The sequence below is a fragment of the Danio rerio genome, chromosome 4, assembly GCF_049306965.1.
Source record: "Danio rerio strain Tuebingen ecotype United States chromosome 4, GRCz12tu, whole genome shotgun sequence".
Taxonomy (NCBI): Eukaryota; Metazoa; Chordata; class Actinopteri; order Cypriniformes; family Danionidae; genus Danio; species Danio rerio.
This window is the reverse complement of record NC_133179.1, coordinates 46,601,035-46,628,470: the sequence shown is the minus strand read 5'-3', so window position 1 is coordinate 46,628,470 and position 27,436 is coordinate 46,601,035. Positions and strand designations below refer to the sequence as shown.

At 38.2% G+C, this 27,436-nt stretch overlaps 2 protein-coding genes, 1 long non-coding RNA gene and 1 other non-coding gene across 7 annotated transcripts in view; 2 read left to right on the top strand and 2 right to left on the bottom strand.

Moving 5' to 3' along the window:
• zgc:174653 overlaps window positions 1–27,436 on the bottom strand; it is a 954,986-nt gene that overhangs the window by 571,345 nt on the left and 356,205 nt on the right. The window lies entirely within an intron of this gene.
• The window catches only part of LOC108183562 (NLR family CARD domain-containing protein 3-like), a 163,499-nt gene that overhangs the window by 101,380 nt on the left and 34,683 nt on the right, over window positions 1–27,436 (top strand). The window lies entirely within an intron of this gene.
• Window positions 22,302–23,132, bottom strand: LOC108183564 (uncharacterized). The gene is made up of 3 exons (XR_001798462.4): window positions 23,074–23,132; window positions 22,792–22,862; window positions 22,302–22,383 (listed from the first exon to the last, which is right to left on the bottom strand). It is a non-coding gene; the product is annotated as an uncharacterized lncRNA (long non-coding RNA).
• trnap-agg (transfer RNA proline (anticodon AGG)) lies at window positions 27,280–27,351 on the top strand. Its single transcript has one exon. It is a non-coding gene; the product is annotated as a tRNA-Pro (tRNA).

The following is a 27,436-nucleotide window of genomic DNA, read 5'->3' as shown; positions in this document are numbered from 1 at the left end:
GACACAATGAGCCTCATCCACTCAGTCCAGACCACATTCACTGAGCCGCTCTATCCTGGGTTTTGGGTTGAGTATGGATCATCAGTAAAACTGTGTTTAAGTCTGATAGACTGAGGAGAGATGTCAGTATTAGTGAGACTTTTTGGAGTCTCTTCTCTGTGTGTGTGTGTGTGTGTGTGTGTGTGTGTGTGTGTGTGTGTGTGTGTGTGTGTGTGTGTGACCTCATTTAAAATGAAAATTTGATTGTATTGTCACATAAATTATTTTGTATTACTGTTTAAAATTCCCTTTATAAAGCACCATTTTATATATATATATATATATATATATATATATATATATATATATATATGTATATATATATATATATATATATGTATATACACCTTTTTATATACAGTTTAAGTCAGAATTATTCGCCCCCCTGTTTCTATTTTTGGTGAGAAAAACTTAGAGAAGATTTTTTTCAACACATTTCTAATCATAATAGTTTTAACCCCTTCCACAGCGCCCCAACGAGGTCGCATTGAGGCGCTGTTTTTCCATATGTCCATGTTTATGAACAGATTACACCAAAAGAGACAGGAGTAATCTTGAAAAACTCTACATCAGTTTAAAGCTACATCCCCTAAGCACCCATTGCAGCTAGTTGTTTTTCAGTGGAAAGCTTATAAAGAATGTATTTGCTAAATTTGTGTAAGTTTAGCAGAAAACGCTTATTAGATATGGCGTACATATCATGTAATACCAACACACACACGCATTCATTGCTGTACATCACGGTTTATTTTGAAAGGTAAGAGTCCACAGAAAAACATCCCATCGAACACATTTAGTCCACCGACACAATAGTGTTGAATTATGGATGGTTATTCATTTGTTTATGTCACCATTTCTGCCGGAGACCTATTATTTACACTGTTTTATGGTACTCACACGTAAAAACGCAGTTTTTGCAGTAAAAGGCAAGTTTATGTCATAGCTTACAGTGTTACAGATAAAACGAGACCACAAACTGAATAAAAAGCCAAAGTTATAGTTACTAAAATCAAAACAAAGCCGAGTGTTTTGGCCTTCAGCATTTCTCAGTCACTGCTCATTCAGAAGCTACTTCCTTCTTCCCAGAAGGTTGACTGACAGAGAAACGAGCCAATTGCTGCATGAATTTTGATCTTATTGGTCGACTGCAATATTATTCCCGTTTTAGTGGCTCAGAGAGCTGTCAATCATCACTCGATTGCACCTGCCCTCTGCAGCACAGCTGCTACAGTTTAGGCCGAGCACGCGGCTCGTTTGCAAAAAGAAAACTGAAAGTGCATCGTCAAAAGTTGTAATCTGCTGAAGAGAGTTTTAAAAGATTGTTTGAAACGAAGAGGAGACTATTTCTGAGGAGAGCTGATAGTTTTCCCAGACAGCACACAACGTTGACCTTCGGCCGACGTCGGCCTCTTTAATTCTAACATCTATATATGATCGGCCAAACATACGCATGATCATTCGGTCGTGTGTTCTATCGTTCCAGCTCAACAAACGTCGGCTCTGCATCGGTTAACGACCAGAGGCCGACGAAGCACTTCATAAGCATGCCCATGAAAGAATCCGGCAACATATTTGGTTTAAAAGTAAGTTTTTGCGTGCATAATAAATTAGACAAACGCACCATGCATCATGTCTACTGCGTCGGTTGGTCCAGCTTTAAATAGCCCACATTAATGCAGTAAAACTGACCAAAATGCCTACAACACATGATTTCAATTCATTAAAATATAAAAAGTTTTATTGTTATACTTTAATAATGAAAACGTGTTTTTTTCTGGTGTTAACTGCTGTTTGCTTTTTTTATTGTGGCTTTTTCTAATACATTTTTCCCTGTGTAAAAATCAACTATGTTCTGCATTTCGGCTGTTTAATTAAAATAAACACCTTTTTACAGAGTGACATCTTTGTTTTATATATACTTGCATTTATATTTATTGGTTATTTATTTCTGACAGTGAATCTAATGCACAAATAAAGTGTTTGTTTTGTAACAGTTTAGTAGGCTATAAAGCTCGTCTTAAAGATAATAGCGTATATAAAACAGCTAAATACATTTTAAATTCAAGATATAAAATACAAGGTTATTATTTAAATAGTCTATGGAGTGATCATGTTTATAAATGTAATACTGCATGACTTTGATGTGCGCGCGCGCGTCTCATTCCAACACTGGAGCGCAGAGGATGTTGCTATGGGAAACGAAGCTACAACACGACACAACACCACCTGGGGCCTGTTTCAGAAAGGAGGTTAACTGAAAACTCAGAGTATTTTAACCCTGAAATGAGAGAAACTCTGGGTTTTCCGTTTCAAAATGGCAGGTTTGTTAAACTCGAGAAAGCAGGGTAAGTCAAGCCTGTTTCTGAAAGAGAGGTAATTTTAACTCAGAGTCAGTTACTGTGGTAACTTACTCTGTGAATCTAACCTGGTCAAAAGCAGGTTTTATTCTCTAAACTCAGAGTTTCTGTCTGTCTCCTCCCCTTTTTTAAAGATGAAGCGGCATTTCTCGCCTTAGCCTTACGTCTCCGCACACCTATTTTAATGCTCATTTTGGATACGTGCATAAAAACGATTGATAGAAACGTCATGATGCACATAACTTTTTAAAATATGTATAAAAAATGCGCATAACTGAGTAGGATAAACTTTTATTCGATAGAAAATGTGCGCATAAACTACGATGGAAACACTTTTACTGAACAAATTACAGTATGTACATTAAAAAAAAGATCATGATCATATGATAATGAAAATGTGTGTGAATGGACAAACAGCAGGCTGAGCACACTGCAACATGTCTTAAATATTGTGTTAGTCATTTTAAAATGCCTTCACTGTTTCAGTATTAGTGTATATTATTAATTACCTCCGAACGTCTGGTGCGTGTCAAGAGTCTCCGCGTCTCATGGCTTCAGACGCCCCCACGTGTTCATTGTGTTTCAGCATTGTCTTCTGACATCGAGGCGCAAGTACATTAATTAGGCTAAATAAAGAATTAATTGACGAAGCTTCTTCTACCACAGTAAATTCTGTTTTTACTGTTGATATTTGGTGCCAGTTTAATCAGGAAGTGACCATTTTTTTCTCTTTGACTCGTTGGATGGAATTTTATTCGCATCTTCTATGCAATATTCCAGTTTTGCACATAAATTTATGTAATATATTTGGATGGAAAATAGCTATTGCCTGCATTTTTGTCACAGACAGAAGAACTGTACTAGAATGGCTTATCCTTTTTTAATAAATAATTAAATTAAATTCATCTTCGACATGCACTGTAACTAGATTAATGGGATTATTATTCTTTCTAAAAATTATTTTTAGTACTGCTTACCTTCTAAATGTTATATTAACCTCTATCACTTGATCAATAAAAAAGGCAGACACAAGTGCACTGTTAAATCATTTAAAACTAATAAATGTATAAAAAAAAGTTTAGAAAAAAATATAAACGTCACAAATTACATTACTTATTTTATTATACTTAAATATTTAAATACTTAAAAAGTGAAATTAGGCATTATCTTGAGCAGCTGTTTTCCCACGCTAACTGTCTCCTCTTCACTGATGGTTGCTTCTTTTCAAATATATACACTCATATTTGCTATAACTTTGCATGAGAACATCAAGTTCAGCTGGAGAAAGAAATGGTGATCTCTTTTATAACATATTGCCATAGTCACTCGTAATGCCTGCGCTCCATTGATAATGCCTTTTTAAAGTCACGGTGTGCGCGCTTAACTCTGAGTTGGTCTACTCGAAGTTGATTGACCCAACTCAGATCAGCTGTTCTGAAACCGAAAACTCTGAGTTTTTAATCTCTCGGTAAATCAACTCAGAGTTCAAGTTTGAACTCTGAGTTGTTTGAACCTCCTTACTGAAACAGGCCCCTGAAAGACACAACACGACTTCTCTCAAGCTGCCGTTTTGACTGTTTTCAGGTAAGTTTTGTCCCTAAAACAAAGCAAATACTACATAAAACTGTTCCTCACACTTTTATTATAGGCAATTGATGAATATTCAGTTGAATATTATGTTATATAAGAGTGGTAAGTCTTCGTAAAAGTCCGTTAGCAAATTAGCACTGGTAACGTTAGCGTCCGGGTTAATATTACGTTAACTTACTTAAAGAGCCCATATTATGGGTTTTTGAAAATTCCCCTCCATGTAGTGTGTAACACAGCTCTAAGTGAAGTGAAGTATCCAGCTAAGGCTTTAATCTGTAAGAATACAGTGTTTAAAACGGTTGATTCATTTATAAAAGAGTCGACTCATAGTGCTTCAAACGAGTCGCCTTGATACCGAGTCATTAGGTGTTTTGCCATGACGTACGAACGAAACCAAGTTATTCACGTGCACGCGCAAACCCGGGAGATTTCAAACCTGAGGCCCCGCCCTCTGACGCAGAAACCCAGACACACACACACACGCACACAAACATGCCGGTAGATTGAAATCACACTGCAGATGGATATTATCGAGGGTCTACCCAAAGGTGAAACATCAACATTATAACCAAGCAGTTGGAAACTACTGGAAACGTTTGGAAACTACATGCTACAAAGAATACTTTATCTGCGTTTGTTAAAGGAAGGATCAGTAAAGAGTAAGTTAACTTACTGATGGACGTCAGGGGCCTGTTTCAGAAAGGAGGTTCAAACAACTCAAAGTTTAAACAACTCGGAGTTTAAACTTGAACTCTGAGTTGATTTACCAAGAGATTAAAAACTCTGAGTTTTCGGTTTCAGAATAGCTGATCTGAGCTGGGTCAATCAACTTCGAGTAGACCAACTCAGAGTTAAGCGCGCACACCGTGACTATAAAAAGGCATTATCAATTGAGCGCAGATATTACGAGTGACCATGGCAACATCTTAAAAAAAGAGATCACCATTTCTTTCTCCGGCTGAACTTGATCTGCTCATGCAAGGTTATAGCAAATATGAGTGTATATATTTTAAAAGAAGCAACCATCAGTGAAACAGAGACAGTTAGCGTGGGAAAACAGCTGCTCAAGTTAATGCCTAATTTTTAATTTTAAGTATTTAAACATTTAAGTATAATAAAATAAGTAATGTAATTTGTGACGTTTATACTTTTTTCTAAACTTTTATACACTTTTATCAGTTTTAATAGATTTAACAGTGCACTTGTGTCTGCCTTTTTATTGATCAAGTGATAGAGGTTTATATACCATTTAGAAGGTAAGCAGTAATAAAATAATTTTTAGACAGAATAATAAACCCATTAATCTAGTAACAGTGCATGTGGAAGGTTAAGCTAATTATTTATGAAAAAAAAGGATAAGCCTCGTACGTGACTTTGTTCTGTGTGTGACAAAAATGTAGGCAATAGCTGTGTTTTCATCAAAATATAGGCTATTACATAAATTTGTGCAAAACTGGAATAATGCCTAAAAATAAAGCAGCGTTTTTATCCAAAGAGTCGAAGAGAACACAATCGTCACTTCCTGGTTAACTTGCGCCAAATATCAACAGTAAAAACAGAATTTACTGCGGAAGAAGAAGCTGCGTCAATGATGTTTTTATTTAATTTGTAGCAGATGTCATATGTGTTTAAGATCTTATGCCAGTTCACTTAGGAACTAATTAAGGCGGAGCTAATTTCAGGGGGAACTATAAAAATGATGCACCACTGAGTAGAGAGACAAATGCATTCACTTCCAAGCATTCAACAAGCTAAGGAATGCTTATGCTTTTCTTGAGTTTCTCCCTTCCGTAACCAGCCAATGAGGTATGTTTGTTTTGTATGATTTGTTGGTTTTGTTTGATTTGAAGTGTGGTGTTGTTGTTTGTTTGGTGTGTGCATTTAACTGTTTGTTTATGAGCGGTGCTATTTATAAAGTTAAATTGTATTAGTTAAGATTATGTGATCCATTGTTATGTGTGACCTTAATGTGGTGATTTGGATTAATTTAATATGGAAATGCACTGTTGTAATTCTTTGTTGTATGTTTTTTAGTTCTTACGTCTGGTACACCCCTGATGTCTTGTGGTTTGCTCTATGTTGAGAACTGAAGACTTGCTATGAAAATAAACCAGTCAGTAGAAACCAAAGACTCTTGCTCGTTTGTTGCTGGAGGGAGCTACATAATTAATGGACTTGCGCCTCAGAATACAATTGACAAACAATGAACACGTGGGGGCGTTTGAAGCCAGACGCAGAAATCTTGACACGCTCCAGACGCTCGGAGGCAGGGGCGGACTGGCCACCTGGCAATTCTGGCAAATGCCAGAAGGGCCGGACCATTTTTTAAATGTGGGCCGTTATGCTATTTTTTAAATAACGTTTTTTTTTATACATATATGTATTGTTTTTACATGCAGGCAGCTTTTATTTCTTGTAAGATGTGAATAATATGATGATGATGATGATGATGATAGTAATAATAATACTAAATGTTAAGCATTGGCCCAATCGGCAAAGGCCCACTGTTTTCGAGATGGGCCGACCCAATCAGAGGTTACATGGACGTAATCAAAATCTGGCAAGAATGTCAAACAAACAGTAAGTGCAACACAAGCTAATTGTCAGAGATGGACCGTTAAAAAAAAAAGAAAAGGCGGTGCCGAAAAGCCCTGAGAAAGCCAAAAATTGCTCTAAATACAGACGCTGCCAAATGCATTAAATTCACTGAAATAATCTCGAAAGTTTCTGTGTGGAGTTTGCATGTTCACATGGGTTTCCTTCCGGTTTCCCTCACAAGTCCAAACACATGTGCTAAAGGTGAATTGGGTAGGCCTAATTGTCCGTAGTGCATGTATGTGTATGTGTGTGTATAGGGGTTTCCCAATGATGGGTTAAAACTTGGAGGACATCCGCTGTGTAAAATATGTTACTGCTTACATTATTTCACCATCTGTACACCAATATAAGTAGTGAATGTGCGTGTCTGTGGATGGGGCTGTGTTGGTAATGTGGGCTGGTGTGGCTACAGTGCCAGGGCTGATTTTTAGTCCCAGTCCGCCCCTGCTCGGAGGTAATTAATAATATACACTAATACTGAAACAGTTAAGGCATTTTTAAAGGCGCGGAAATAAATTTCCGAATAAATCGCGGGAGCGGTTGGTAACGGGTTTAATTTGGGACGGGAGCAGGCTGTCTAGCAATATCACGGATATTGCTATGCGAATGAGAAAGAGACCCAGATAGCAAAATGACATAATTTCAACCTAAAATCAACGTTTCTTTTGATATCGAATCCACGTTGATCACCGACGTTGATTCAGCATCGTTTTGCTCATTGGGGTAATGTTGAAACGACGTCAGGCACTCCATTCAAATCTAACCTGAAATCGACGCAATTGGTTACTTACCCAACGTTGAATCGATGTTGACTTTCAGTCGATCGATACGACGTTATAGAATCCACACATTTTCAACAGATAATCGACTTAATTGGTTTGTCTATCTAACGTTGAAATGATGTTGATTTTAAGTCAATTGGAACAGCATAGAATCCACATATATTCAACATATAATCTATCCAAATGATTTAACGTCGAAATGAATGCTTAAACAACCTTTTCAACGTGAATAAATATTACATAATACAGTTTTTAAAGGATACAAACTATAATTTAATCTGTATATATGACAAAACACACCACAATCTGTCATAATTTTTATTTTTTTTTTATACAAATATACAGCAGTAAACATTCGTTGAGAGCATAAATTCATTCAAAACTTCTATGCACGCAGTACACTTAAACACACAGAGAGAACATTTACATTAGGCTGCAAAAGTCAAAACCATTTACTCAAACTGTAGAATATTAAATACATTTGTCTATTTGTGTTCTAATTCAACATGTATTTTTCATTAGAGTAAAAATGCATTTTATTTCAGATGTGCATAATAACAAAATTTAGGTATTCCAGTATATATGACAAATTAAACACCACAATCTGTCATAATTTCCTAATTTTACATATATTACTTCTGTACAAGCAGTACACTCAAACATACACAGAGAGAACAATTATAGGCTGAATTCGATATATAGACAAACAATTTTCTCAAGAAAAACTTTAGAATATTAAATATGTTTATCTATTTGTGTTCTGTTTCAACATATGCAATTTTCATTAGAGAAAAAATATATATTTTTAAGATGTGCATAATAAAATGTACTATTTGTGTGTGTGTGCGCGCACACGCGTGTGTGTGTGTATATGTGTGTGTGTGTGTGTGTGTGTGTGTGTGTGTGTGTGTGTGTGTGTGTAAAGTACATCAATTGTATTTAGCATTATTGTAGCAAAACTGAGCACCAGTGACAATGAAATTTGTGTACAATATTTCAGTAAAGTCATGAAGAAAATGTTTTTGAAGTTGCAAACTTTTTCTTGATTCTTTCTCTCAATAATAAGTAATAATAACACACCTTCCATGAATACAATTGCACAAATCACAAAATAAGAAATAAACTCAAATTTTCATTTTATGTATTGTACAGAAGATCAGTAACCTTGTTGACATGTATATTATATATGGTTGTGCAAACAAAATATGCAATATTTGCATATTGCCTGAAAATGTCATACGAAATAAAATGTTGAAAATAAGCTCGTTACATTAATAAAAAAAAAACACTTTATTTATTTTTACATTTCCTTCAAATAAGGAACAATTTTCGTTCACACCTTGCATTTAAATGTGTTTATTTTATCCACTTTCAACCGCTTATCTAACGAGGGAGAATAGCTTTTTTTAATCTTGTATTTAAAGCCGGGCTCAACTACTGGAGTTTTAACCCGATTTATGCCTCCGGGAATCAAAGAGGAAGTATATATATATATATATATATATATATATATATATATATATATATATATATATATATATATATATATATATATAAATATAAATATATAGCATCTTAATTTCTTGTTAATATAATAGTGCAGTCAGTGGCTGAAAAAATTAAGATTGCCGACGCTGCATAGGCTACATTTAAAGGTTTCTATGGATTTCAGTTCATTACTGTGATGCGTTATATTTCACGGAGGCTGCATGAGACTGTAGAAAGCGCATCTTGTTTATTGTCTTTACTTTAAAAATTCACAACTTTGTTGTTAATGTGCGTACATATATTTCCATGGTTATGTATAGTATTGCGTAAGTAGGAGCATTATTTTACCGTGGTAAAGTGGGACATTTCTTGGCAAACTCTTAATGCTTCAATTTGTTTAGTAATTAAATTTTATAGTTATAAAATACATTTAAAGAATAATTTGACACTTTCAATTAGTGTCTGCGCCCACTCCGTCTCCCACAACTTAGTAATTTGAATCAGTATATAACAACGAAAATACCTTAGAAAAAAAGAAGCAGGTTTTACGATCAGACATATTTTCAAACCAGTGAACCCCTGTAAACTTTTCAGTCCAAGGATCCAGTAAATGAATGCATTCAGTTAAGTTAAAAACCTCCGGGATACAGAGAAAGATTTTAGATTGTGTGTGCTATCTGAAAATAAGTATTCTGTGAATGATCGAGGGGCACGTTTCATTTCATAATATTTTGACAATACACGTGGCTCACCCAGTTTTTCTGATGCAGGCAGAGTCTCTTTTCTGCCTACTGCTTTTAAATACTAAGATATTTTCTTTGAACTCTAAATGTATATTTTCCTGCCATGGGTTTCTTCATAAACACTCCCTCGCTGTGATCGAGAGACTGAGAAATGAAAGCATGCAGCAGCAAGGAAAAATCAGATGCTAAAGACATAATCTTAAAAATAATAACTTATTAAATTGTTTACAAATATAAAACTGAGATTTGTGATACAATTACAGTGGAGCATTCATTAAATCCTTATTTTTCTAAATTATAAGTATAATTAGTGGAGGGGTACAAACAAAAATATAATTTGTGAATTTTTTCTTGGAAAAAATATATTTTTGAAACTAACTTCGTTTGCTATAATTTTTTATTTATTTTTAATGTATCTTTCGTTGATCAGTTATCAATAAACAAGGATAATTAATAACACTTGAGATGATGTGCTTCAAAACAAGTCTGCTATGCCAAAACAAGAATTGCAGTGAGATTGTGTTGGTTTGTTAAATAAATTATTGAACTAGCCTGAATAAAATGAAAGTGAAACATTCATAGTTTCAGAGAAGCCTATAATAAAGCCTATAATAGTTTTCACTATTAATGACAAATCTGAATAAGCAGGAGATGCTTTGCAATGTATTTGCAGCACTGAGCCCATTACCTCGGCAGAATGTGTTGGCAAAACAAACTCTGTTGAAAGAACAGAGAACTTAGAAACTCTGTGTGAGAATGGAGATATAAATAAATAGCTTAAAGCCCTTTAATATTCTAGAAAAGGTAGTTAAAATTTGCAGAACCAATGATTGATCTTATCCGTCTGTTACCCACCCATAATTAAATATGAAGCCTATTTTTTGATTACCTGGCCTGTGCATTAACAGCAGCCACTGATATAACCTAGAAATCATGAGCTCATATTACACAGTTCATCCACGTGAGGGAATTGGTCATGAAGAAGGGGGAAAATTAAACATGCATTTGCCATGGTGCAGTGAGGTGTAGCAGACATGGTATTGATTGTTATGAACTATGCCACATTACTAAGCCACCATCAGATCACAGGAGAACATGCGATTTTTTTCTTGATAAAAATCTTTACTTGTCATAAATGTGCCAGACTACACGATCTGTCATCCTGTGACGTCTACGATCATTATTTCAAAGCAGTCACAAATATTACTATAACAATATTTTTTATCTCAAATTAAATTTGTTTTTCTATCTTATTTTAATTTCAATAAACCCTGATGCTTGCAGACAACTTACTACATTATTTAAAGGCATTCGTTAAAATAGGATCAAATTTATGATTCCTTTTTAACTGGGGCGTAGCCACACCTAAAAAAAGATGCAGAATTATATATGTATAGCCTGGTAAAATTTGCACCAGCAAAAGTAATGATTATAAATTTGTTTGTGATGCAAAAGTTTATTTAGGCCAGTAGGCCTACTAAATGCAACATGCAATTTGAAATAGATTTTGTTCTATTTTTTTTTTCTGCAAGTTTTATGTAAACTTAAGACTTATGACTTAAAAACTTAAAATTGTCAGAGTGAGTGTCGCGAAAAAAGTGTTTATTAAATGAAGAGTCATGGTGTCTTTAAAGTTTTCTGATAAACTTTTATGTTTCCTTTTTAATATTAATATATTTTATTTGAAATCTAAATGTATACTTTTCTGCTAATGTTGCTATTCCCTTGCCTGAACATAAAATGAAAGAACATCAGCAACTGTGAAGCAGTGTGAAGCAGAATAATTAATTAAATCCTTATTTTCCACAGAACAGAACAAATTATCCCCGCACAGTTAATAATTTAGCTAGAAAATATAATTCATATGTTTCTTGGAAAAAAAAAAATTTTTTTTAAATAAATTTTGTTAGCTAAAATTTGTTTATGTATTTTCCATTGGTCAGTTAACTACTAGATAAAAAAGAATAACGAATAACCTTTAAAGTGAAGTGCTTCAAAACAAGTCTGCTATAGTCATATGCTTCAGCGCCAAAACACAAGTTGCCGTGAAATTGTGTTGGTTTGGTAAATTAAATAATAATCTAGCCTAAATTAGAGTTACACTGTAAAAAATAAAATCGTAAAAAAAAGGTCAAATGACTGGCAGCTACAGCTGCCATTCAAAAACCATAAAATTACGGTAAAATTTCTTTGTTTAAATAAAGTGCAAAAAATAATAAATCTACAGATATTTTCATAAAAATATTTACAGAAAGACGCTGTTATTTTACAGACTTTTCCAAGATTCTTACGATCAAATCCATTTAATAAAGTAACACAATAAGAGTTTTACAGAGAAACACTGTTATTTTACTGACTTTTCCTAGATTATTATGATCGAACACCATCAATAAAGTGACTGCACTAAAAGTTCAAGAAAAAACAATGTTATTTAATTTTTTTTTTTACAATTAAACGCCTTTAATAAAATGCCAAGACATGCTCTTGGTCGTAATTTAACAGTTTTATTTTGGATCAAAAAAGTTTGGAAAAAACATCAAACGAGATACAACTGATTAAAATTCTCACAACTATAACATTACATTTTATTGAAAAGTATTACTTTAAAACATGTAGAGGTTTAAGTTGTATGAAATGATTCAGTTTCAAATCTTAAATGAAATGGAACTGTAACGTGGAGGGGACGCTGACAAAGAAGTGCAGATTCAAATGCAGGTTTATTACACAGAGATGGTCAGGCAAGCAAGTCAACACAGTGGCAAACTGCATACAGATGTATGCAGTGAATCCAGAGTCATGGTCAATTAACAGGCAAAGGATCAGTCCTGGCAGCAAACAACTTAAACAATTAACAAACAAGGCAAGGCAAAAGAAGAGAAACGCGTCATAATGTTCACAGTAGCAGTATAACAAGACTAAGCAATTGGTGCACGCGTCTGTGCTGCTTTTAAAGTGCATGTAATCAGTTCATAACAGTCCTCCGACTGTGTGTGTGCAATCAGCGGAATCTGGAACAGGTGTATGTGAGCACTCTTACACAGCAAATTCATTGGTGTTAAATTTCAAGTGTTGAGGTAATTCAGAGTAAAGTGTTAAAATTCTAGAGTTAGATAAAGGTAAAATAACCCTCTCGGCGTTAGAAGCTGATTTGCCTCCTTGTCACACAGAGTAACATGTATCTACCTTTGTAGAAAACCCTTGTATTTGAGAAACTAATCAGAGTGTCTGATCTCACCATACACCCTCATTCACCTGGCCCTTAAATTAGTCAATTAGTTTAGTCCACTAGACAGAAGGAATGACCACAAATAAGTGAATTCAGACACCTGCTGTTGAACACCTGCTGTAAACAAGCACAACCACTGAAGGAATAAGAAATTGAAGGAAGAAATAAAACTACAGACACAGCCTCACACCAAACCAACTGAATTAAAACAGAGGATTAAACAACTCCATTAAATAATAGCATAAGCAGCTTCACTGATTACAGTTTGACTTCATTTCGGTAAGAATATTTGACAATGAACAGACGTTTATATTTTTTTATTAAAAATATTTCATTTGACCTCACCATCATGGAGATCAGAGGCTGCTTATTTGAGTTCTTGAAGCTTTACTCTTATAATCTAATGTTTTTCTGACTGTTACAGCTGTGTTTCTTAAACTCATCAGTTATAGCAAGAGAGGTCAAGAGAAACTATACTGTTTGTGCTTAACTGTCATAAATATAATTTCAGGTGTTTAAGTTGATTCATAAAAATATGCAAAAATAATTGCATTAAATCTGCATGGGAAAATATTACTGGCAGTCTGCTGCTCTTCATAGAAGATTCAACAAGCAATTAGGATGCAATTTATAATTAGACTGTCATGCACTAAACATTCAAGCTCCAGCTTACTCTTTATGACACACAGACATCAAGAATCAGGATATGAACCTCAACCGTGGTTGCTGAAAAAAAAAAGCTGCATAGTTCATGGCACAATGCATGCTGGGTGCCAGCATAGTACAAAGCTCCCAGCATGCATTGCAGCATGAATAAATTATGCAGCTTTATGTTCTTACAATCTCTTTCTTTTCCTGTATTTTGTGTTGTTTTTGGGAGGTGATATTTCAGTAGAGTGTTTTTTTTTTTTATTTGATTTTTATTTTTTTTGTTTGTCACCATTATTGAGATTCAAAGACTAATTGTTGATCTCTGGGTGTTTTTAAGTTCTGTCATAGATCAAACATTCTCCTTGTAGACAGTGGTTTTAAACCTGTTATAAAGTCATTAATTATTGGAGCTTCAGTTGTTCCATTTATGTATATTATTTATTTCTCACACATAACTAACATGATGCTGAATTAAAAAAAAAACAAGCAGGACAGGATGTCTATGATATCATAAATAATCTCTTCAGACTGACACTTTTATTTTCTTTTGGCTTTCCATGCTATATGTATAAATAGTGTAATTAACACTAACTATAGCAGCCAAAATATAAGACATTCATAGCAAGAAGTTAAAGAGCCTGACTAAAGCAGACTCTGTCCTCCATCATGGTGACTTTAAATGAACAACAGAAATTTCATTAAGAGCTTTTGTTCACATGACAGAAATAAAGTCAAAGGTCAGTAATAGGTGAAGCTCCATGATAAGTTGTTTAATTTGATGAGTTTTTTTTAAAGATGTTGAAAAATAACATTTTTTATTGTGTAATTTGTTTTATTTTTATTGATTATTATTTTATTTAGAGTTTTATTCTCAGTTGATTTCATCTTTGGTTTTGGCTTGTGTTTTTCTTTCCTTCAGTGACTCTGCTTGTCAACAGTTGTTCATCAACAATTCTCAATCCTCCTTTAATTAGACACTTAATTGTCTCATTAACTTCATCACTGTCTGAGTGTTCAGCCCTCTGTAAGGAAGACACTAGTTAGGATTTTGCTCTGGAATTTAGGGCTTAAGTGTGTTCGAATGAAAAATACAGACTATGGGATGTATTTTTAACAGAAATATTCTGGAAACTGAATTTACGAATGTAAAATGTTGAAAAAAGCAGATTACTGGCAACCACTGCTGCTGGTATTTTGACATACATTTAACAGATATTTTACACAATAAGAGTTTGCAAATTAACACTCTGAGTGTTAGAGATTTAAACACTTTCAAAAGTGTTATTTTAACACTTATAGTGGTTCCCATATAAACACTGAGGGAGTGTTAATTTGTAACGAGGAGACTGACACGGAGGGATCCATTATGCAGTATTTAATAATCACAACGTCACTCAAACACACAATATGCACCGGAGTGCGCACACACACATCCACAGTAGTAGTATGGGTATCAAGAATGGTGATGGACAGACACAGAGTGAGTTACCAGGCATGAGTGGAGGGGAGAGAGCGAGAATCAGAGTCCGATATTCAGGCTTGGGTTGAGGGCAGGCAGCGAGAATCAGAGTCCGTACAACAGGCGTGGTTCATGGGCAGGCAGAGAGAGTCAGAGTCCGTATAACAAGCGTGGGTTGTGGGCAGGCAGAAGGCGAAGCAAAGTAAGAGATCAGGCTGGGAATAACGCTGAGTAATGCTGGCCGGGGCTGAACAAGACTTCGCACTGACTGAGTGTTTGAGTGCGGCTTATATGAGGTACGTGGGTCGTTAACCAGATTGAGATCAGGTGTCTGCGCAATCAGTGTAAATGGATGATGTAATGCTAAAAGTCCGGAGATGGTGGCCTCTGCTGGCCAGCGAGGGGAATGACCGGGACCGAGTCGGTGACAGAGCCCCCCCCCAACGAACGGCTCCTGAAGTGAGAAGATTCTCGACGCCGGGGTCTTCCACAGGGGCGAGGGGCCGGCATTTTCGGGTGTTGCAAGTGGAACTCCTCCAACAGAGTTGAGTCCAGAATATCCTTACGGTTGATCCATGATCTTTCCTCAGGACCGTACCCCTCCCAGTCGATGAGGTATTGCAATTGACCACCCCGGCGTCTGGATCTCAGGATCTCGTGGATCTGATAAGCCTCCTTTCCATCGATCATGAGAGGCGGGGGACCCTGTTCACCGGCTGCCACCTCCCTATCCGCCTCGGCTGGACGAACAGCAGGCTTGAGCAGGGAGACATGGAAAGTAGGAGAAGTATGATAATGGTTAGGGAGTGTCAGTCGAAAGGAAACAGGAGTTATTTGACGCTCTATTTGCAACGGACCCACGTACCTGGGACTGAGCTTCTTGCAGGGTAGTTTCAGGCGTAGATCTCGAACTGATAGCCAAACCCACTGTCCTGGGGAATACGTGGGACCAGGACGACGGTGACGGTCGGCTTGTTCCTTGACCCTTCGAATGGCGTGTGCAAGATGGGTGTGAGCGGCATTCCATACCTCCTCGCATTTCGTGAACCAGGTGTCGACTGCTGGGAGTTCTGTGGTCTCACCTGACCAGGGGAATAGGGGAGGTTGATAGCAGAGCACGCATTGGAAGGGAGTCAGACCAGTAGCTGCTTTTACCAGGAAGTTTTGAGCATACTCAGCCCACATGAGAAACTTGTTCCACTCTGTTTGGTTGGAGTGACAATAGGTGCGTAAGAAGCAACCAATCTCCTGGTTGAGGCGTTCCGTTTGTCCGTTGGACTGAGGGTGATAGCCAGAAGTCAGGCTGAGATTGACCTGGAGGTTTTTAAAGAAGGCAGACCATAATCGGGACGTAAACTGGGAACCTCGGTCGGAAACGATGTCTTCGGGGAGACCATAATAACGAAACACATGTTCACAGAGTAGTTCTGCTGTCTCAAGGGCTGTGGGTAACTTGGGGATGGCGATGAGTCGACATGCCTTTGAGAATCGATCCACAACAGTGAGTATGGTGGTGTTACCCTGTGATTGAGGTAGATCTGTTATGAAGTCGATGGCTATGTGTGACCAAGGACGACGTGGAGTTTCTAATGGTTGAAGTAGACCAGCAGGACGATGACGTGAATGTTTGGCCATTTGACAAGGGGCACACTTGTTAAAGTTAATGATGTCTTTATGGATGAAGGACCACCAATAGCGGGACTGAATCAGCTGGACCTTAGCAGTACTGCCTGGATGACCGGAACTGGGATTATTATGCACTTCGGCAATAAGTTTCTCTCGGAGCAATGGGGAAACGAAGATCTTGCTCTTGGGACAAGCCTGCGGAGTGGGGTTCTGTTCAGAAGCCTGTAAGATCTCGTGTTCAATATCCCATTGTATGGGTGCAAGAATGAGAGGGTCCTTAAGAATGGGTTCGACCTCCTCTGTAAGAGTTTCGTCATCCGTGAGGCGAGAGAGGGCATCCGCCTTGACGTTCTTTGAGCCTGGGGTATACATGACTTGGAAGTCAGACGAGTAAAGAAAAGCGCCCATCTAGCTTGCCTGGGGTTTAGACGTTTACAGGAACGAATGTACTCTAAGTTCTTATGATCAGTTATGACGGTAAATGGGTGTTTAGCGCCTTCAAGCCAGTGTCTCCACTCTTCAAGGGCAGCCTTCATAGCGAGGAGTTCGCGATTTCCCACGTCATAATTTCTCTCTGCGGGGTTGAGTTTACGGGAGTAGAAAGCACAGGGATGGAGCTTGTTTGTGGTTATAGATCTTTGTGACAGAAGGGCTCCAATGCCGGAATTGGAGGCGTCGATCTCCACTACAAATGGTTGACTGGGATCTGGATGACACAGAATGGGAGCACTTGAGAAACGGGCTTTGAGCTGGTTGAATGCCTTAATGGCGTCTGAGTTCCACCTAAGACGGGCGTTGTTAGCCTTTACCATGGCCGTAAGGGGAGCAGCTACTGTACTGAAGTTCCGAATGAACCTTCGGTAAAAGTTGGCGAATCCCAGGAAAAGTTGTAACTGTCTGATGGTTTCAGGCTGGGGCCATTGGGTAACAAAAGTGACTTTTTGTTGGTCCATGGCGACTCCCTCAGAACTGATAATATAGCCCAGGAATGAAATACAAATTTGATGGAACTCACTTTTAGACCTCTTGGCATATAGCTGGTTCTGGATAAGGCGTTTTAGTACTGCTCGGACGTGCTGGATATGTTCCGATAGGGAGATGGAGTAAATAAGGACGTCGTCAATGTAAACGATGACCCACTGGTTGAGCATGTCTCTAAACACCTCATTTATGAAAGCCTGGAACACGGAAGGACTGTTAGCTAGGCCGAAGGGCATAACAAGGTATTCATAGTGGCCGTTAATGGTAGAGAACCTGGTCTTCCACTCGTCTCCCTGACGAATGCAGATGAGGTTATAAGCACTGCGAAGATCCAACTTCATGAAGTATTGGGCGGAGCGGAGTTGTTCGAGGGCTGTTGGAACTAGTGGTAAGGGATATCGATACTTGACAGTAATTTCGTTGAGTCCTCTGTAGTTAATGCAGGGACATAAGCTGCCGTCCTTCTTTTTGATGAAGAAAAACCCAGCTGATGCAGGTGAGGTAGAAGGTCGTATGAAGCCCTTTTCCAGTTCCTCTGAGATGTATGTATTCATGGCTTCGGTTTCTGGTTGAGAGAGAGGGATGATTCGACCACGAGGGGGCGTGGTACCAGGCAAAAGTTCAATGGCACAATCATACTCACGATGAGGTGGAAGTTTCGTGGCCTTTTGCTTATTGAAAGCTTCGAGTAAATCTTAATAAGCCTCAGGAATGTGACAGATCTCTGAGTCATCGATGCTGGTTATAGTGTTTATCTGGACAGGGGAAACAGAATGCAGACAATGGTTAACACAATGATCGCTCCATCTAGTAATCTCACCAGTTTTCCAGGAAACTTGAGGGTCATGGAGTTTTAACCAGGGGAGTCCGAGAATGATTGTGTGTCGTGGAGAATCAATAACGAGGAGGGACAACTTCTCTACATGGAGAGAGCCTGTTTGAAGAGTTATCGGCAGAGTTCGGAATTTTATGTGTCCTTCCCCCAGGGGGCGCCCGTCTATAGCAGTAATGGCTAGAGAGGAATCACAGGAGGTTAGAGGAATGGAGTGGGTTGAAGCAAACGTGTAGTTAATAAAGTTGCCAGCGGCTCCTGAATCGATCATAGCCACAGTTGAGATTTCAACCTCCTCATGTTTTAAGCAGATGGGCACACATAGGATATCATTGGTAGTCGTGAATACAGAGGTGGCACTCACCGGAAGAGCCGTTTGTTGGGACACAGGATCTTCGTGTGTCCAGAAAATCCGCAATATAGGCATAGGTGGTTTCTCCTTCGTCGTTCACGCTCCTCAGGGGTTAGACGGGCTCTACCCAGTTGCATGGGCTCCGTGAGAGATTCAGGGGATACAGGACTGGAAGTGACAGAGCACAAAGGGTTACGTGTGCGAAGTAACGCGTCTAACCTGATGGGGAGTTCAATGATTTGATCTAATGTTTTCCCCTCATCTCGACAAGCCATCTCTTTCTGCAGTTCAGGTCTCAGGGCTCTTCTGTAAAGTGTAGTGAGTGGATCATCAGCCCAGCCTGTTTGTGCTGCCAGTGTGCGAAACTGTAGAGCGAATTCAGCTGCGGGTCGATCTCCCTGTTGTAAACACAAAAGCTCCTCACCAGCATTACGACCACCCTCAGGATGGTCAAACACAGTGCAAAATCGTTTGAGAAAGTCATTGAATGAGGGGAATATCGGAGTGCTGTCCTGCCATACAGCAGAAGCCCAGTCTAGAGCTTTTCCTGTTAGCAGGGAACATACAAAGGCAATTTTCCCGTTCTCATCTTTAAACAAATGAGGTTGTTGGGCGATAAATAGTTTGCACTGTAGTAAGAAACCTTTGCATTTGGCTGTGTTACCTGAGAACTTGTCGGGGAATGCCAGACGAACACCAGAAGCAACCTGGGTCTGTGTCACAGAGGGTTGAGCAGGAGAGTAATTGGCGGTGAGTTGCGCGGTGGGAGCAGCTTACAGGTTTTGCAGCGATTTCACCAGTTCATCTGTCAACTGAATTAGGTGTGTTAACTGTTGCTGATGTGTGGTCAATACCTGAGCTTGCGTTGTGATCTTGTGAGACAAAACCTGTATGGCTGCGGGATCCATGTCAGGCGAAGTCTTCTGTAACGAGGAGACTGACACGGAGGGATCCATTATGCAGTATTTATTAATCACAATGTCACTCAAACACACAATATGCACCGGAGTGCACACACACATCCACAGTAGTAGTATGGGTATCAAGAATGGTGATGGACAGACACAGAGTGAGTTACCAGGCATGAGTGGAGGGGAGAGAGCGAGAATCAGAGTCCGATATTCAGGCTTGGGTTGAGGGCAGGCAGCGAGAATCAGAGTCCGTACAACAGGCGTGGTTCGTGGGCAGGCAGAAGGCGAAGCAAAGTAAGAGACAGGCTAGAGTCGTACACGAGAGATCAGGCTGGGAATAACGCTCAGTAATGCTGGCCGGGGCTGAACAAGACTTCGCACTGACTGAGTGTTTGAGTGCGGCTTATATGAGGTACGTGGGTCGTTAACCAGATTGAGATCAGGTGTCTGCGCAATCAGTGTAAATGGATGATGTAATGCTAAAAGTCCGGAGATGGTGGCCTCTGCTGGCCAGCGAGGGGAATGACCGGGACCGAGTCGGTGACGTAATTTTAACTCTGAGGTAGTTAAATCTACCAAATCTAAAATTTGCAGTGTGCGTTCGATAAAAAAATACAGACTGTTGAATGTGTTTTTAACAGAAATATTCTGTAAACTGAATTTATGAATGTTAAAAACAGCAGATTACTGGCGAACACAGCTGCTGGTATTTTTCCGTAAAATCTAAAAATGAAAAAAAAAAAAAGAAAACCATCAAAACGGTTTTTGTGTCACCATTGTGGAGGATAGTAGCGTCTGTGTTCAAGTCCGAGAAGAACTGAGAGTATTAGATGTTATGCTGCAGCGTCTTTTGTTTAAAGGTAACTGTGTAGTTACTAATGCAGTCAAAATCTGTTTGCTAATTGCAGTCACACATGAAAACATTACTGCATCTAAAGACTTTACATTTTTTGCATTAAGCTATGATTTTGTAAATTGAACATTGTATTAGTTCATGAAATATGGTTATTTTTTTGTAAATTTATACAGTTATATAAATATTCCATGTTTTTCACAGAAAGATTCTGGCAACCACAGCTGCTGGTATTTTTTCGGAAATTTAACAGATATTTTACACAATAAGAGTTTGCTAATTAACACTCTCTTGGTGTTGACAATGTTAACACTTTCAAAAGTGTTATTTTTAACACTTATAGTGGTTCCCATATAAACTCTGAGGGAGTGTTAATTTTAACTCTAAGGTAGTTAAATCTACTAATTAAAATTTGCAGTGCAGTCTCCCGTGGGAACACTATGTTGTGACTGTCAGACCTTTGACATAGAAGGGGCCATATGCCTGTGTCTTTTATTCCTTTTCTTAAGTCCTTTATTTGGCCTTTCACACGCCCAAGGACCTGAAAACATACAGTCTAGGGTACTCACCAAACTAATGGTTTCCCTGTGGTCTAGGTCAGGGCAATCATTCAGTGACAGAGCTGAAGCTGCACTGTCAACATTCCCTCCAGTTAGAAGTATGACCACGGATATGCTCAGTCCAGAAAGACTAGGACCTCCATGCAAAAATGAATGGCCTATCATCCGGCCAGCCATCTGGAACAGGTTGCTGTCCCGTAGTACAGCAGATGCAGAAGGTACACGGTGGTTTTTTTCCCCCTCAAAAAGTGCTGTAGTAGATGAAACTAAAAAATCTAATCAGTAGGAATTAACTAATAGTACTAGTTGTATAAAATCTGTAATAGCCCAAAAGCAAAAGAGACATAAAACATCAAATCACATCTGTAAAATTCTAAACAAATGTTTTCTCTGTATGCACTGTGGTGGTACCAGTCAGCATCGATCTGCATTGCCCACCAGTAAATAGAAAGATAATGTTATGAACATTTTACATCTTATCAGGTGTGCAAAAGCCTTCTCAAGTACAGTGCACGAAATCATACAGAAAAAGGTCAGGGTTACAGGCAGTGTTGACGAAAATTAACTTTATATATATATATATATATATATATATATATATATATATATATATATATATATATATATATATATATATATATGTGTGTGTGTGTGTGTGTGTGTGCGTGTGTGTGTGCACATGTAACCGAACTGCAACCAATTACAAACCCAAATTTAAAGTGAAGCCAGTCTTCAGTTTTTGCATCATCATTGACAAAATATGGCGGTTAACTCCCTTGCCAACAGCTGCATCTCCTAAAAAAAAATACAAAATGAAGCAAGTTCGTTGCACAAACTGTACAGACTATAAGCGATTTAAATTATTTTAATAATAAAAAAAAGGAGTACCAGTCAATCTATATTTCAATGGAGTGGACCAATTAGCACTGTTCATTTTATAAAATGAAACCAGGGTACTATCTTGTTCATCCATAGTATCAAACTGGTTGATGAGTAATGATAGAAATGGACAGTGTGAATTGATGGAGAGCAACTCATCACAGAACATTCGAGATGATTTGAATGGGTCAATTTCATTTTTCCATGCTGAAATCAAATGAACAATTTATCTAAATACCATTTTACAAGCATAGTTGAATAACAATACAAAAAAGATGAAAGAATAAATGAATAAAGATGCACTTATCATTTTACAGTACAACAGCACTAAAAAAAAATTAAATGTGTTGTGTCTAACCTGCAGACAGGGATGTTGAAGATTGTGCAGTTGAGGGTCCTGGCAATTCTTCTGTATTTAAAGTGAATGAAGAATCATTGTCACCAAAAGTCCTTTCTCTAAAACAGGCAAGACACAAACAATTTCAATTTTGTTCATTAAGCCACTTCAAAAATTTTCATGCATATTAAAAGCATTTGCCCAGTTTCATAGACAAGGCTTAGACTCTAGTGCCAGACAAAGTCATTAATGTCAAAAGTCACCAGTAATGATTTTCTCAAAGCAAGGCTTATAAAAGCTACATACATCAAATCTAATAATGTCTACTACTGACCCAGTTTATGAAACCAACACATTAATTTAAATTTAAGACAGTCCACCAGAAAACTATTTTGTTAATTTTTTACCCTACATTCCATCTGATCTTTATACATCTCCCTCGAGATATATACAACCAAAACAAACTGTGCAAACTAATCCTTTAGTATTAAAGGCATGTCATCCTACAATTTTTAGCATAACTTTACCCTTCACCACACATGCTTGCATGAAAAGGCAAGACATCAGTTGGGAAAGAGATCTGGCAAATTGGACAAATCTGTAAAAAGTAAAAATAAATTAAACAATGTATGTTTGTAGCAAATTTGTTGAAGAACATACATATTCTACCCCATAAAAAGATTCTAAAATATTAAGAATAGTCTCAAATTTTTAATAGCTTCAAACACATTCTTTATGGAACCACGAATTGGGTATATTCAAATATAGTGAGTATACCCAAATACAAGAAATAGGCTTTGATCAAAGACCTGTAATGATGGTTCTAAGATGGGGTGAAGTGAGCTTGGCTGGTCAACAGTTTCGATTACATTTTTGTCTACATCATCATCTAGAATGGTCACATCATTTGAAGACTCCTAATAAAAGTAATCAAAATGCATTGGCATTGTAAATAAATAATACTGATAGAAAAATAAAACCATAATACTGTATGACTTACTGTCTTAGCTTCTTTACACTCTTCAACGTGTAAGGGCAGCAATGGCAGTGGTATTTTCTTACCACATTTTATACAGCTGGACTGTGGCATCTTAGCAAACTCCACAGAATCATAAGGTAATGGTTCAGTGGAAAGCTGTTCCTGTAATGGAACTACAAACAGCATGTTCTTTCCATTATTTGACACTGATTTTAGGAGTCTGATTTTAGGAGCCCTTGACTAAAAAGTTTAAACTAATGAAGCTTATTACTAAATTATTAACGCCAACAAAGCACATACCAGTTTCATTAATTTACAAAAGTGCAAAGTTATTGCAAATGCACACAAATCATTTTTTGTTTATATGTAACATGCAAAACATAAATACCTGTAGACTTGTAAAACATCCAGCCACCCTGAAATGTTTTTAATTTGGGAAACTCTCCTTCAAGCAGACTGACGATCTTAAGAATGAAACAAAATTCATCATTTAGTTTTTTTTTTTTTTCCAACAGATATAAAACTCCCATCAATTCCTAGTATTATGGTAACATTTGCAATTACCTCACTGTGTTTAAAATTATCTGAAACAGTTAAAAGCCTTTTTCCAAGTCCAGCATGGACAAGCTCAAGGTCTTCATCTCCTTTTGGTGTGAAGAGTGATGGTTCAGAGAGGACATGGATTTGAAAATCAGTTTTTTTAATGTTTCCAGGTTTGGCCACAGAAAAATCTCTGTCCCAAACATACTTGGGAATTGCCTATAGTGACAAAAGGGCAAAATGAATAAACATATTATTAATAAGAAACATTTTTTGCATGACACAAAAAATTGTGTTTTACAGTAAACATGAAAAATTACCTTTTTAAGGCTTGCCTTACCATGTTTTCAGGCTCTGCAGGCAAAGGAATGGTCCCACTTGAGATGCTTTCTCTCATTGGTCTACTACCACTAGCTAGTGCATATCTTTACGAAGATGGAGTAAGGCCCCTGGCTAATACATCGATCAGAGCTTTTGCTGCTATTTCTACTTCTGATGACAGTGCCTGTAAGACAAATACCAATTATACCTTTTATCATTTGTTATCTTCATAGTCCGCGATCAACACTGCCGACCCCCACCCCGCCCGTTCCTTACAGTCGGCGATCATCTCCTCTCTCCACCCCCCATACCCACCCACACCCAAAACGGCATTACGCTCTCCCGGTCTTCACTTTAGTACGCGATCGATTCCACCCCCAAATTAGTCCTCGATCAAATTTATAGCTGAGCTCCCTTGAATGACAATCCTAGAATCGACCATGACAGAAGCCATGCTATTTTACACGACCATCCCGTTCTTCACTCGCCATGTTGGCTTAATAACGGACTTAATTTACGTTATAAAGTTTACATTATAAACAACAGCAGCCATTGCTTTAACAAACGTTTGATACTTAATCTTTGCATACATAAACCACTATAGAAATCAAGTAACCACTTACCCGCGCATCCCGCTCTTCACCTGCCATGCTAAATAGAGGAGTATTCTTCTTCTTAGAGGATCATCTCCGTTAATTAGGTCATGTGAAATAAATTCAATTTAGTGGATCGTTGGTCTAGGGGTATGATTCGCGCATTGGGTGTGAAAGGTCCTGGGTTCAAATCCCGGACGAGCTCTTGCAGATGTTGTGTGTTTTATAGGGCACTATGTCTATCATTAAAATGTCTTTCGAAGAATTCCAGTTTGTCAGCAGTTAATGTCGCCACATAAAACATTCCTTTGCATAGTGGCTTGCTGGTCTAGGAGTATGATTTTCGTTCATGCAATGAAAAATCCCAGATTCAAATTTCGGTTGAGCCCTTACAGTTGTCTGCTGTTTTGTAAGGTCGTTGTGGCTTACACAGAGGCCTTTTTTCTGAGAATGCCAGTTCGTCAGCAGATAGTGTTGCCATATAAAGTTGCTGTTTTGCAGTGGCTCTGTGGTCTAGGGGTATGATTCTCACTTAGGGTGACCTTGATTCGTTAGGGAAAGATTTCTGACTATCTGACGCCTTGTGAAATTCTCTCAATTTAGTGGTTCATTGGTCTATCTGTATGATTCTCGCTTCGATTTCGAGAGGACCTGGGTTCAATTCTCGGATGAGCCCTTGCAGGTGTACTGTGTTTTACAAGGCATTATATCTTTCGTAAAAACGTCTTTCAAAGAATTCCAATTTGTCAGCAGATAGTGTCGCCACATAAAATATTTCTTGCATAGTGGCTTGCTGGTCTAGGAGTATGATTCTCGTTCATGCCATGAGAAATCCTAGGTTCAAATTTCAGTTGAACCCTTACAGTTGTCTTTTGTTTTGTAAGGGCGTTGTGGCTTACACAGAGGCCTTTTTCTGAGAATGCCGGTTTGTCAGCAGATAGTGTTGCCATATAAAGTTACTGTTTTGCAGTGGCTCGTTGGTCTAGGGGTATGATTCTGGCTTAGGGTGCCCTTGATTCGTCAGAGAAAGTTTTCTGACTATCTGATGCTTCTGACGCCATGTGAAATTCTATCACAGTAGTGGCTCGTTGGTCTAGGGGTATGATTCTTGCTTTGGGTGTGAGAGGTCACGGGTTCAAATCCCGGACGAGCCCTTGCAGGTGTCATGTGTTTTACAGGGCACTATGACTTTCATTAAAATGTCTTTCGAAGAATTCCAGTTTGTCAGCAGATAGTGTCGCCACATAAAACATTCCTTTGCATAGTGGCTTGCTGGTCTAGGAGTATGATTTTCGTTCATGCAATGAGAAATCCCAGATTCAAATTTCGGTTGAGCCCTTACATTTGTCTGCTGTTTTGTAAGGTCTACGGGCTTACACAGAGGCCTTTTTTCTGAGAATGCCAGTTCATCAGCAGATAGTTTTGCCATGTAAAGTGGCTGTCACAGTAGCTAGTTGGTTTAGGGGTATGATTCTCGCTTAGGGTGCCATTGATTCGTTAGAGAAAGTTTTCTGACTATCTGATGGTTCTAACGCCATGTGAAGTTTTATCAATGTAGTGGCTCGTTGGCCTAGGGGTATGATTCTCGCTTTGGTTGAGAGAGGTCCCGGGTTCATATCCTGGACGAGCCCTTGCAGGTATCATGTGTTTTACATGGCACTATGACTTTCATTAAAATGTCTTTCGAAGAATTCCAGTTTGTCAGCAGATAGTGTCGCCACATAAAACATTCCTTTGCATAGTGGCTTGCTGGTCTAGGCGTATGATTTTCATTCATGCAATGAGAAATCCCAGATTCAGATTTCGATTGAGCCCTTACACTTGTCTGCTGTTTTGTAAGGTTGTTGTGGCTTACACAGAGGCCTTTTTTCTGAGAATGCCAGTTTGTCAGCAGATAGTGTTGCCATATAAAGTTGCTGTTTTGCAGTGGCTCGGTGGTCTAGGGGTATGATTCTCACTTAGGGTGCCCTTGATTCGTTAGGGAAAGATTTCTGACCATCTGACGTCTTGTGAAATTCTCTCAATTTAGTGGCTCATTGGTCTATGGGTATGATTCTCGCTTCGGTTGCGAGAGGACCCGGGTTCAGTTCCTGGATTAGCCCTTGCAGGTGTACTGTGTTTTACAGGGCATTATGTCTTTCGGAAAAACGTCTTTCAAAGATTTCCAATTTGTCAGCAGATAGTGTCGCCACATAAAATATTTCTTGCATAGTGGCTTGCTGTTCTAGGAGTTTGATTCTCGTTCATGCCATGAGAAATCCTAGGTTCAAATTTCAGTTGAACCCTTACAGTTGTCTTTTGTTTTGTAAGGGCGTTGTGGCTTACACAGAGGCCTTTTTTCTGAGAATGCCGGTTTGTCAGCAGATGGTGTTGCCATGTAAAGTGGCTGTTTTGCAGTGGCTCGTTGGTCTACGGGCATGATTCTCGCTTAAGATGCGAGAGGTCTCGTTTTCAAATCCTGGACGAACCATTGCAGAAGTCCCGGGTCCAAATGAAGCAAAAGCCCTGCTTCAATGTTTGTTAGATAAGGATTTCTGACCATCTGTTCCTTCTGATGTCTTGTAAAATATTCAAGCTTTTGTGGCTCGTTGGTCTAGGGGTATGATTCTCGCTTAGGGTGCGAGAGGTCCCGGGTTCAAGTCCCGGACGAGCCCTTGCAGTTATTCTTTTGTTTTACAGGGCATTATGGCTTTCATAAAAAACGTTTTCGAAGAATTCCAGTTGGTTCAGTGGTTTGGT